Source organism: Anser brachyrhynchus (assembly GCF_964034855.1).
Source record: "Anser brachyrhynchus genome assembly, chromosome: 3".
NCBI lineage: Eukaryota > Metazoa > Chordata > Aves > Anseriformes > Anatidae > Anser > Anser brachyrhynchus.
Genome location: NC_137696.1, coordinates 23108274 through 23119747, shown reverse-complemented (window position 1 = coordinate 23119747; position 11474 = coordinate 23108274). Strand labels below are relative to the sequence as shown.

At 40.2% G+C, this 11474-nt stretch overlaps 1 long non-coding RNA gene across 5 annotated transcripts in view; it reads right to left on the bottom strand.

Moving 5' to 3' along the window:
* Positions 1–1006: 1006 nt before the first annotated feature.
* The window catches only part of LOC308193244, a 47008-nt gene continuing 36540 nt past the window's right edge, over positions 1007–11474 (bottom strand). For 2 of the 5 annotated variants that reach the window (XR_013949484.1, XR_013949487.1), the window contains 2 exons: positions 5684–5773; positions 2977–5287 (listed from right to left, as the gene is read on the bottom strand). This is a non-coding gene — a long non-coding RNA (uncharacterized lncRNA). Of the gene's footprint in view, positions 1569–2976; positions 5288–5683; positions 5774–11474 lie in introns of those variants that run through there. The other 3 variants (XR_013949486.1, XR_013949485.1, XR_013949488.1) reach the window with 3 other exon arrangements.

The following is an 11474-nucleotide window of genomic DNA, read 5'->3' as shown; positions in this document are numbered from 1 at the left end:
TTCGGAGTGTATATAGTGCTCCATGCACTTTGCAGACTGTGAGGAGAACCTATGAATATTAGTCCCTAGGTATATACTTAATTCAGTGCTAAGGCATTTACTCAAATATATTAGCTGGCTATTTGCTTGAGTGAAGATGTGAATTATTTTGGCTTTATACATTTCCACTCACTTACCAATGTTCCCCCCCTCAAAAAAAATTAAAAAAAATAATCCCATTCTGTGATTGCATTGGCACAAATTTTAAATTAATTCATCCAAACAAATCCAGATGCAGGATAAATACCTAAATTCTGTGATCAAACAAAACAGAAGTACCTCTGGATCACCAGATCACCATCTCCCATCAACCCTCCTCCAAAGTTCAAAGAGAAAGCTAACAAAACACCTGGAGACAAAGAATCATACCAGGGGGATAGTCATAAAAAACATTTCCTCCCTCTGTGATTTTTCTCAAGAGGACTACTTGTTCAATTTGTGGAAAAGAGAGCAAGAATTGCCAGATGAACTAACCATTTAAAACTGAACACTCAGCTTATTAATGACATAGCTCTAATAGGAAGTATTTTCCACAGTAGACACAAAGAAATTGGTAGGCTTACATAGAAGGCAAAAGATGCCTGAAACAGAGACCAATGGTATAACTACACCAAACTACATACTGCAGTTTTTCTTGACTTGTACAGCTTTCACTTGTACTTTCCAGAGGTGAATAACTCTCTTGAAAAATGTATAAGTTATAATTATATTCAAATGCATTTTGTATTTTAGTTACATATCCAGTTAGGATAAGAAAGCAACTGAATGCCGCATTTCACTATGCCATAGAGCACCTGTGAGATGGGTGAACATTTCCATACATATATGCCATACATATATGCCTTTTCCCAGCTTGTCAGTGTACTGATCCAAGAGGCTCAGAACTATTTTGCCAAAGCCACCCTATAGGTCTCAAAAGTAAAGAGCTACAGCAACTGCTGATTCAAGCACGCAATCTATCAGCAGAATAACCGAAGTCCCATTCCAAGTCACAGCACCAAGCCTGTCAGAGTTTAAGAAGCATTTGGACTGCGCTCTCAGTCATATGGTCTGAATTTTTGGGTAGACCTGTGTGGAGGCAGGAGTTGGACTCGATGATCCTTGTGGATCCCTTCCAACTCGGGATATTCTGTGATTCTATGAACTATTCCCAGCACGTTCCAGCTGCTGGGTCACTGAGCTCCACAGCTTATGCTGACTGACTACTCCTGTTATAAATAATTGTTTGGAGATGTCACTGCAACAGTGATTTGCATTTAAGGCATAGTTTGCTGCAGAGATGATTTATTCTTTGAGAACCATCTTGTTCTTATTACAATAATAAGTTCTTCCTACCCTATTAATACCATGGCAGTTAAAGACTTTCTGCTAGCATTTCCACAGGCACTCACAGTTTAACAAAGGTATGTTTGTTTCTTCAAGAGCCATAGGCTCTTCCATCAGATTTTCATCTCCTGAAAATGGATTTCCACAGCATATATCCAGTAGAGCTCTCTGGAACCACAGAGTTGGTAGGGGAAGTGAAAGACCTTTGCAGGTAAAAGACAGTAGTTATTCACAGGACTGGACAACTGCTTCTGCTACAGCAAAGTGCTTGCAAATTCGAGTCAAATAAAACCTTTTTTTAAAATCAATTTCTTTCTCCAGTCAAAAAGTCTAAATGCAAAATAAATTCCAAAAAGAAGTCTAAAGGGGACTTGTACTATGATTTCAGGTCCCAGCTGTGTTATCTCACAACCACCTGCAGCTCAGAGCTGGACCTGCTCCATCCCCTTCTCAGCCCTGCTCTGCCACTCACCTGTTGCCACTGTGAACCAGATCCCAAAGCTGAGCTGGTCAAATTCTGTTCCTCCTATTCTGCAAAGCTGGGGTCCCTGCCAGCTTGGTTACCTGAATTTCATTTCTCAGACAAATACCAGAGCTATGCTTAGGGAAGCCACAGAACTACTTATCATAGAATAACAGAATGGTTTGAGTTGGAAGGGACCTTGAAGATCACCCAGTTCCAACCCCGCTGCCATGAGCAGGGACACCTCCTACTAGATCACAAAGCCCCATCTAACCTGGCTTTGAGCTCTTCCAGGGTTGGGGCGTCCACAGCTTCGCTGGGCAACCTGTTTCACTGCCTCACCACCCTCATAGTAAAGAATTTCTTCCTAGTGTCTAATCTAACTCTACCTTCTTCTAGTTTAAAACCATTACCACTTGTCCTATTGCTACATTCCCTGACAAAGAGTCCCTCCCCAGCTTTCCTGTAGGCCCCCTTTAGGCACTGGTAGGTCTTTCTCGAGCCTTCTCTTCTCTAGACTGAAAAACCCTCAGTCTGTCTGAGAAGACTCAGACTGTTTGCTCAGGAGAGGTACTCCAGCCCTCTGATCATCTTTGTGGCCCTCCTCTGGACCTACTCCAATAGGTCTACATCTTTCTTATGATTCACTGTTTTTGTAGTTTCACTGGCCTGGAACAACAATAGCCTGCTAGAGGTTTTATTTCTCTTTGACATTTGTGAATAATTGCTGTTAAGAGACCATCCAGGGGACTCCTGCAGTTTCCAGAGAATGTAGAGGGAAGCTGCAGGTGCTCGACATACCTGTGAATTTGGGCACACAGGATTTTTAATTTTGGCCACAGCTGAACACTGCTCACGTAATGCTCTGAGCATTCTCTCTTCCCTATGAGTGCATTAAGATCAGGTGATTTCAGAAATACTCATTTGCACACTTAGATGGGTGCTAATGCAGTTAGTGCTTGATCACTCTCTCTGCACGTACTCCTGGCATTTCCTGGCATTGAAGTCTCAGTATAAACACAACCACTCAGAGTCCTTGAGTCCTCTGCTGTTATCACAGAGGGGGGCTTGGGATGCCAAATTTCAAGATGTGCAATTTCACGTCTGGATCTCAAACCCCTCTGTGCGACAGCCCTATGTACCTGGAATACAGATTGAGGAATCATTTTTATTTTTCCACATTACTAGTTTAAAGAGTTCTAGTTCCATTCTTGTTTTGCAAAGAGCAAAGCATAATTTGTCCACAAATATTACTTGTTGCTTCTTTAGCAAGACAAATTGTAGCCTTCTCAAGTGTCTCTACAAGCCATAGGAGACATTCTCCTTAGTTCATTCAATGCTTTGATGGGAAGAATCACATTTTTTCCTGTACAGAGCCATTTATAATTTATTTTTAATTTGTATGCGTGGCACAGTTTTGTCCGAGGAGTCTGCTGCTGCGGCTTTTGTAATATAATATTTCAGGAAGATTAGGATAAAAAAAAATGGATTGGAAAAGCTGTAAGTTTCATTACTTAGCTCTCTTTTTAGGGGGGGATAACTATCAGGGGTAGGAGTAAAAAACGATGATGAAACACGTGCTTTCAATAGTGACTGCTTATTTATCATACTTTCCCTGAAAAAGCCTCGAAGTGTTATCAGTGGAAAGCCTGAGAAAGCTGTGTTTTCAAAAACTTGCAAGACTGGGTAAACATAAATTGCTTCATTATATAAGAATGGTTTGTTGCAGCTTCTGTCATCGTGCTGTCTAGCAGAAACAACGCTTGTGGTTTTAAGGTCTCAGATCAGCTTTGACTTCACCAAGATATTTTACGGCCTTTTGTACTCACCCGACATGATCGGTATCATCAGCTAAACACCTGATATCACACTAAAGTGGCTTTAAAAGTGATCATGCCTGAACCAGATGTCCCTATTGCCCCACAACAAACATACTAATCATCTACATACACACATATACTCTGTTCCTGCACAACATGAAATGAGTACAGGTAAATCACTTTCAGCAGGTCACTGCAGGAAATTTGGAGTGTGTGATGAACAGTTATTGCCAGAAGAAGCTGGGGGCACAGACCACCCACCCGATCATACACAAACAATGTCCCTTTCAGCAAAAAGGTATGTTGGGATCAGCACAAAGGATTTCAGGATCTTTTATATATAGCTCACAGGCCAATGCCAACATTAGATCCATATTTACTTAAACTATTGGGGACAAGGGATTCATACTAGCCTCTATCCTGTGTAGGTACTTAGTACAAGTAGCCCCAGTCTTTGTGGGTCTCTAGGGATTAATGGAATAGTAGTAATGTTGTGACCTTTCAAGATCTGTTGGTCCCAAGCTGGCAAAAAGAAATTGCTAGCTCACAACCCTGCTCCATGAGGCTGGAATATGAATAACAACAATGGTAGCTTACCATCTGTTCAGTAACTGGTATAAAAAGCCTAGAGAATCTTGGTCCAGTTCTTATCCATGGCATCCATATCCATCATGGGTGTACTCACGTGTGCACAGTCTGCTGCGTGGAGAAAGTGAGACAGGTACTGACCGCACATTACTTTTGTATGCTTATATCCTTAAGTCCCTCCCTAGGGCAGCAACCTTATTTTTAAACCACCTACAAGCCTGTATTCTGCTGACACAATGAAGAGCATGGCAGTAATTTGGACCAAACATGAGCCACATAGCAAATCATTCTAGGGTCTTTACTAATATACATATTACACCCCTTTAATTATACCCACAGCAAGGCACTAACAAGAAAAGCTCTGTAATAAATTAAGCCCATACTAATGACCTATTAACACCACAGCTGAGAATTTTTCTCCTGGGTGCACTCTCCCACTACAGTTACATGCTCCACCTGTAAAGTGTACCAACTTTTCAATTTCACTTTAAAAAGTTACACAATATTGCACCTGAAAGCTTTAGTTTGTTTAAAGGTCCAACTTCAGAGCTTTACCAGTCTGTCAACTGCACAGCAAACTGTTAAGTTGCCTCAGTGTTTCCATGGAAACAATAAAATGGCTGTTAATTTTAAAACACGATAGGATATGACTCCCCGATGAGCTACTTCATGTTTGATGGGGTGTTTGCTTTTCTCACCTGCACTACAAGGTTCTGATCACCTGTAATCTTTCTGGATCATTCCTGTAGGGAGCTATATCAAGCTGGCTTGACCTTCTGCACAGACCTTACGCAGTCAAGATCTTTATAGGAAAACTCTGTGCTGGGAGGTCTACCCATGAACATGCAGATACACTTACCTGGACTAATTTCACAAGCAGCTCCAGTATTCCAGTCTTGGGGAGCTCAGTAGGCCAGTGCATGGGCTCCTGCAGGACCTGCTCCCATTCTTGCTAGAAATACTGTGAGGGCGGCTGGCCTTATCCTCCCTCCTCACTCATTATAGTCAGCCTGAAGGTGTGTGCAGCAAAGGAGAAGTGGTTCAGCTGTGCCTGATGAGAGAAAAAGAAAGGAGAGCCAGTGGCTGGTGAGAGAAGATGTTGAGAACATTGGTAGTGTATCCAGTGTTTGAACAGAAAGATGCTTGTCAACAATGGAAAGTGACAAGATGGAGAACAGCCAAGAACTGCTGCTGTCCTTGAGCTAAACAGGCTAGCTGGGGTACCCAAACATCTTCTCTTCTTTGAGAACTCTCTGGGCATCACTAACAGATGTCACAGGACCTACAAAGCCTGATACCCTTTGTATCAATGTCAAATTAGACTCTCTTAGTCTTAGAAAATGCACTGAGACAGTAAGACTGGAAGTTGCCCAGTCACTGGCAACTGAAGGTTGGAGATATATTCTGAGGAAGAATTGCTATTGATTTTCCTTGTTCTTATACTCACCCCAGGCATCCTTTCTTGGCCACTGCCCAGGGACAGGATGTTGAGCCAGATGGACCTTTACTCTGAGCAAGTATAGCCTTTCTGATGTTCCTGTGCAAAGTATGACAAACTGGCAGTTGCAGAAAGCAGAACATTTTAATTTATTGCTGACAAAAATGTCAATTCAATTTCCATTGTACCAATTCTTAACATGCCTGATACCTACATCTGTTTTCTAATGAAAACAATACTAGTTAAAAGCAACATACTCAGAAACATGTTATTTAATAGCTCCTGGATTAGCTAATTGCTTCTAGGTTTTCTAATTTTCTTTTACTCTTCAGAGTAAAACCCCGAGGAAGGTAAGAACAACCAACCTCTCCGTGAAGAAGTTGGAGAACAGCCTAGAACTCCTCTTTTCTTTGGGTTATACAGGCTAGTTGGGAGCACAGCTTGTCTTTCTCTGAGTTCTCCACAAGGGAATCAAACCACAGACATGGTGTTTACTTTTGCAACTATATACACTACCAGATATGGAAATAGCCCCACTGGATGTATTCTAAACCATCAAAACTAGTTTTCCTTTAATAAATGGGATATTGGCAAGTTAAATCCCATGTGGCTTCAAGTAAGCTCACCATTTCTTTACTCTCTATCCTGAAGCATTATGTAGTAGTGCTAAACTCAATTAAGGAGATGTCCGGAGAGAAATTGATCTCTATGTGCTACTTACTGACTTCATCTGGGTGCTTTCAGATTTAATTAATATTCCAAGAGTACATTTTAATCATTGAGTGAAAAGCCTTATGGCACCCAAATGGCAGTATTTGTTACATTAACCTGATAGCAGTACGAAAGGGGAATAATGATTTGAAAGGACAAAAAAGAATAAGTTGTCTCAAGGAGCAGGCCAAGCAGAGAAATAATGTGACGGAGGACAAAGACCCAATAGTGTGAATCACGAGTGATGAATTTGGCCTACTCATTGATGTCAACAGGATTTTGTTGTCATTAGTAAGGAAATAAAGGCTGATTTTTTTGTGGTCTCTGACTGCTGAAACCCCTAGCATACAATCTATTGAACATCAATGCTGCAGACTCTTTTTCAAGAACTATTCTGTATAATCAATATTTGCCTGTTGGAGATTGGTAGTTTTAACCTTTATGGTTTCTTTTGAAAAAGTTTTATGGATTTTAAAGCTACTTTTTTTTTGGACCATGGTGTCAAAAATTGCATCCTTGTTATTTATTTGAAAAAAAATAACTAATACCTTGTCTGGTACCTGACAAGAACAACTACTCAAGTCCAGAAAAGACTAAAAATTACCTAATTGAAAGCATTATGTTTTGTAACACACAACAATACACAGTTAAAAGCCCACTGTCTACCTTAAGGAATTACACTTTACACTCTCCTTCCCATCTTGGGGTTCATTAACTTCATACAGAGGTGGAACAACATTGTTAGAAACTAAGGAGTAAGAATTAAGTACGAACACATATATAAGTGAATACAAAGGCTGTTAGTGTGTGAATCACTGAACCCACACTGGTGATTGAGAGTCAACAAATGTGTTAGGCTTACTGTGAGGACATGCAGGAAAGGAAGTTGGATTTGGAAATTACAGCAGTGATTGTCAAAATCTTAGGGCTGGGGCTTAGCTCCATCTAAAGTACCAAATTCTCTGTCCTTTCAGCCAAAAGCGTACCCTGAATCACATTTTTTGCAGTAAATGATTTAATAGCTGCCTTGGCCTTAAATCAACTGGCTAAGAAATCCACACTTGAGCTCAGTGAATAAATTGTTGCAGCAGTATGTTGGGATTGCGCAGAGAATATCTGCTTTGAAGAATAAATTCTAATATATCTGTTTGTGGATATGGATGCTTTAGGTAGGACTGGCTGCAGTTAAGGTGTCTCCTTATTTTTGAGGTTTTACAGATTTGACACATTTCAGTAACGTGGGCTGATTCTTCCTATGTTGGCTTATTGGCTGAATTTGAATTAGTGTTGAAGGTTCACTTACAGTGTAAATAAATTAGAGAACAATACATTATTTTGTTCTAACTAACACACCTTTCTTTTGCTTCTGAAAAACTGTTGTACATCCCTGTCACAGTGCTCTCATAAAGAATATAGCTGAAACACTCTATTCACTACAGTCAAAGCAAAATCATCATTAGCTTCAAAGGGAATAGCATTTCATTTTACAAGTAAAATATACTGTCTTGTGGTACAGAAGTTTGATTTTCATTAACAAAGAAGTGGACACTAAATTACTTGAACTCAGCTCTATTATTTTCACCTAAATACAGATACTTCTCTAGCCTCAGTACTACTTAGTAGAGTTCTTTGCTTTTAATGTTAAAAATGGACTTTGTCACACATACTTTTAAAACAATTTCAGATATTATGACAATGTCACAAAACTGTTTAAATATTGAAGCTGTTCAAGTTCCTTGCTTTAAAAACGGACCATTTTTAAAATTTGGCTTGCATGTAAGGTTCCCCCACAGAAAGCTACATCATTTCCCCCATCTACCCAAGGGAAGTTTTGAGCAGAGCTTTCCTTTCATTAGAAAGGCACACGGATACTGTAGAAACCAATATATTCTTTTCTACACTACTACTAACTTACGTTAAAGTACTTCTGAAAAAGCAGTCTCCTAGTGAGGCAGTTGTGTTACAAACAGCTTTGGGTCATGTCAAGTACTGCTAGAGAGATAAAGAAAAAAAATAATCTTGTAAAAATCTCTTAGCAGAGAATCACAAAACACTACTTTGGTATTATTATTATTATTATTGCTTTGGGGGACTGAGCCAAATAATATTTAAAAAGCAGATGGGTCTCAGCTTCATCCTTCTAATGTAAAATGGATGTACTGTGTTGAGCAAATGCCTAATAACTCTGTGGGTGTTTGCTTAGAAATGCCATTTAGGTTAAACACTGCTGCAGTATCTGTACTTTAAAGGCTCACGTGTTGTTGCTGAATTTGAAAGAGGATGAAATGCAAATGCTTGTGTTGGTCATTTAGAAAAGGCAAAACTTTAAAAATCTCCTTTTGGAAAATAGTAAGACTACAGCAGCAAATAATACTCAGGACTGTGCAAACAACAGTGTAGCTTGTGCACTGATGTACACAAGGAGACAATGTCCAATGTACAAAGGGCTGCTCACATTCCTGACTTGTGTTACATGAGATCTGTTGTCTCCTGAGACATTTCTGGGTTGGACGTATGGTCAAGGTAAAGTGTGTTTGCTCTGCTGTTGAAGAAATACATCTGTACCCTTAAACTGTTAAATAGTGAAGTTGACTTTGTGACATTAGAATAAACTGTTCTTGAGATGGTCCCTGCATAGAAAGTTCATGTTTGGATTTGTCCTTTAGGCACGCATAGTTATGATCCAGAGCTCTGATTCAATCTCTTACTTAGTTTAGCGTAACACTGGGCAAAAGCCTTGAATTGTTTCAGAGCATTCAAATGTGAAAACCAAAACTCCAGAAACGATGCAGGCCTGCTGAAAGTCAGAAGTGGGTCATTTTATGGAAGTCTACAATAAGGACATCTTTGTGTACTTCACGGTGAACCTCCTTTTCACTGTCTAGGTATTTCTGACTAAGTGTGGATTCCAGTACTGGACATTATAGAATACATACTGAGTATAAATACAAGGTTATTTTCCATCTTGATGCTAATATCAGCTGCAAGTCAGTTTTCATACCCTCTTAAAACAACTAAGTCTCTCAGCAGGGTTATGTTGCTGTAATTCCTCTTTGCTCATGACAATGCTGTAGAAAACACTGCCCTTACCTTCTCAACACTGCCTGAGCAATACAATAACCATGGGATGTTTTGACAGCATCTCCCTTGCAGTCTTTGGAAACAGAGTTTGCTGAAAATACCTTAAATAGCAAATTAGAAATCTGAGTTTATAAAAGGCTTTCTTCCTCAGTTTATCTGTTCTATGTGTATTTGTAAATCTTATCTTTACTAATGAAACAGCAAGAAGGAAGGAATGAGCTGGATTCTGTCCTGTCTCTGGCACCACCAGTAGAAATGTCAGCTCAGAGCTATTTGTAGATTTTTCTCTTGCTTGGGTGATGTGAGACAGAACAGGTTTCTCAGGAAGGGGGTAAGCCTGTGGGTCAGATTCTCTGCTGTAATACAGACTCGGTGATTTCAAAAAGTGATCATTATGGGACAGTCATGCTCCAAAAGTCACAGTGAGCTTCCATACTCCATAGTAATCAAGTCTCTTCACATTTCAGTTTATCCTGTCACACCTAGAATCAATGGCAGTTGCAGATATGCAGTACCTGTGGAAGACCTCTCCCCTCAGAAAAATTAGATATGGAATACAGCCTGTCAGATCATCTCCTGTCACCCTTCCTGCAAGCAGTGAAGAATTTTCCCTTACAAAACCAAACATCTGAAAAGTATCTATTTCAGTCACATTTTGGAAGGGGAGCGGAAGGCTGATAGACCTGCAATTCTAAGAAAATGTCAACATATTGACTAGGAAATTTGTGGCATAAGATATGTAACAGCACTCAGAGCTAGACCTGGATTAGATCTGGAAGAGAATTCAGAGCCTGTGTTTGCAGAGAAGCTGAGGCCAACTTTACCAGCCAGTCTGAAAACTACAGATCTAACTTCAAGATCTGACATGGGGCAGCTTCTGGGCTCTTCTCACAGAGGCCACTCCTGCAGCTCCCCTGCTGCCAAACCCTTGCCATGTAAACACAATACAATGTGCTATTATGACATTAGAGGAATAGGAAAGTTATGAAAGTAAGGAAGAAATAATACTTCCATTTTAAAGGCTCTTTAATTCAGCATCAGCCTGGTGGCTATGAAAAAGAGGCTCTTCAGAATCTGCAGTTACACTGCTTTCACGCCATCACCACCTGTAATGTTTCGTAATGGCTTTAGCACAATGCCTCTCCAGGTATAAAGAAGCAAATGGCACTGTTCCAGAGAAAAGAATACATTGATATTTTTTCTAGTAGGAGGAATGAGTTTAAGCAAAACATTTTAACTCATGTCCCATCTTCCTTTCCTCCCTTCTCCTTTTTTCTCTCCTTTCCTACTGTGATTGCATATAAAATACGTAAGTCTCAAAGAGGCTGTTTTGCCTGAAGGAAAAACATAGCCTACCTGCTACACAACAACCTTACACCATGTTTCAGTCCTCTAAGAAAGCAATGATGTGGGAAATGACTTAACATGCAATTCGATCTATGTTCTAATATACACATTGGCATCACCAAGGTCACTGCTATAGCACATGTAGTTGGAACACAGGAACACATACCTTGGTGCGACACACAGCTCATAGCTGTTGACGACCAAAATCACCAGGCACAAGAAATACAGAGGGAGAAACCCTCGGAAGCCAATGAATCAAGAAGGTGAAATGCAAAAGAAAGACTTGGAACTTGGGCATCTGAATGGCTGACACACTAAAGCTTAGTATCAGCCTCTGCTCTTGTAGGAATTGTGCTGCGATACAACAACAGGATAGTGAGAAGAGGAGGCTTCAGGGCTAACGCTACTGTCCTGCAGACAAGGCATGGGTGAGTCAACAAACACAGCAGGTGAGCTGCCTGATTCAAATAACAGTTAATAATGTCTACCTTTGTAGAGAGCCCCAGTAGGGATCATAAAGTGAAAAGGATACAAACTATTCCCAAGATTGCACCCACATTTCCTTCTGGAACCCTGCACAACCTTTTTCTCACTAGCATCCCATTGCCTCTGGAGGAATAACCTATTCGTTGATGATTGTATATCAGGCAAAACATCTTTT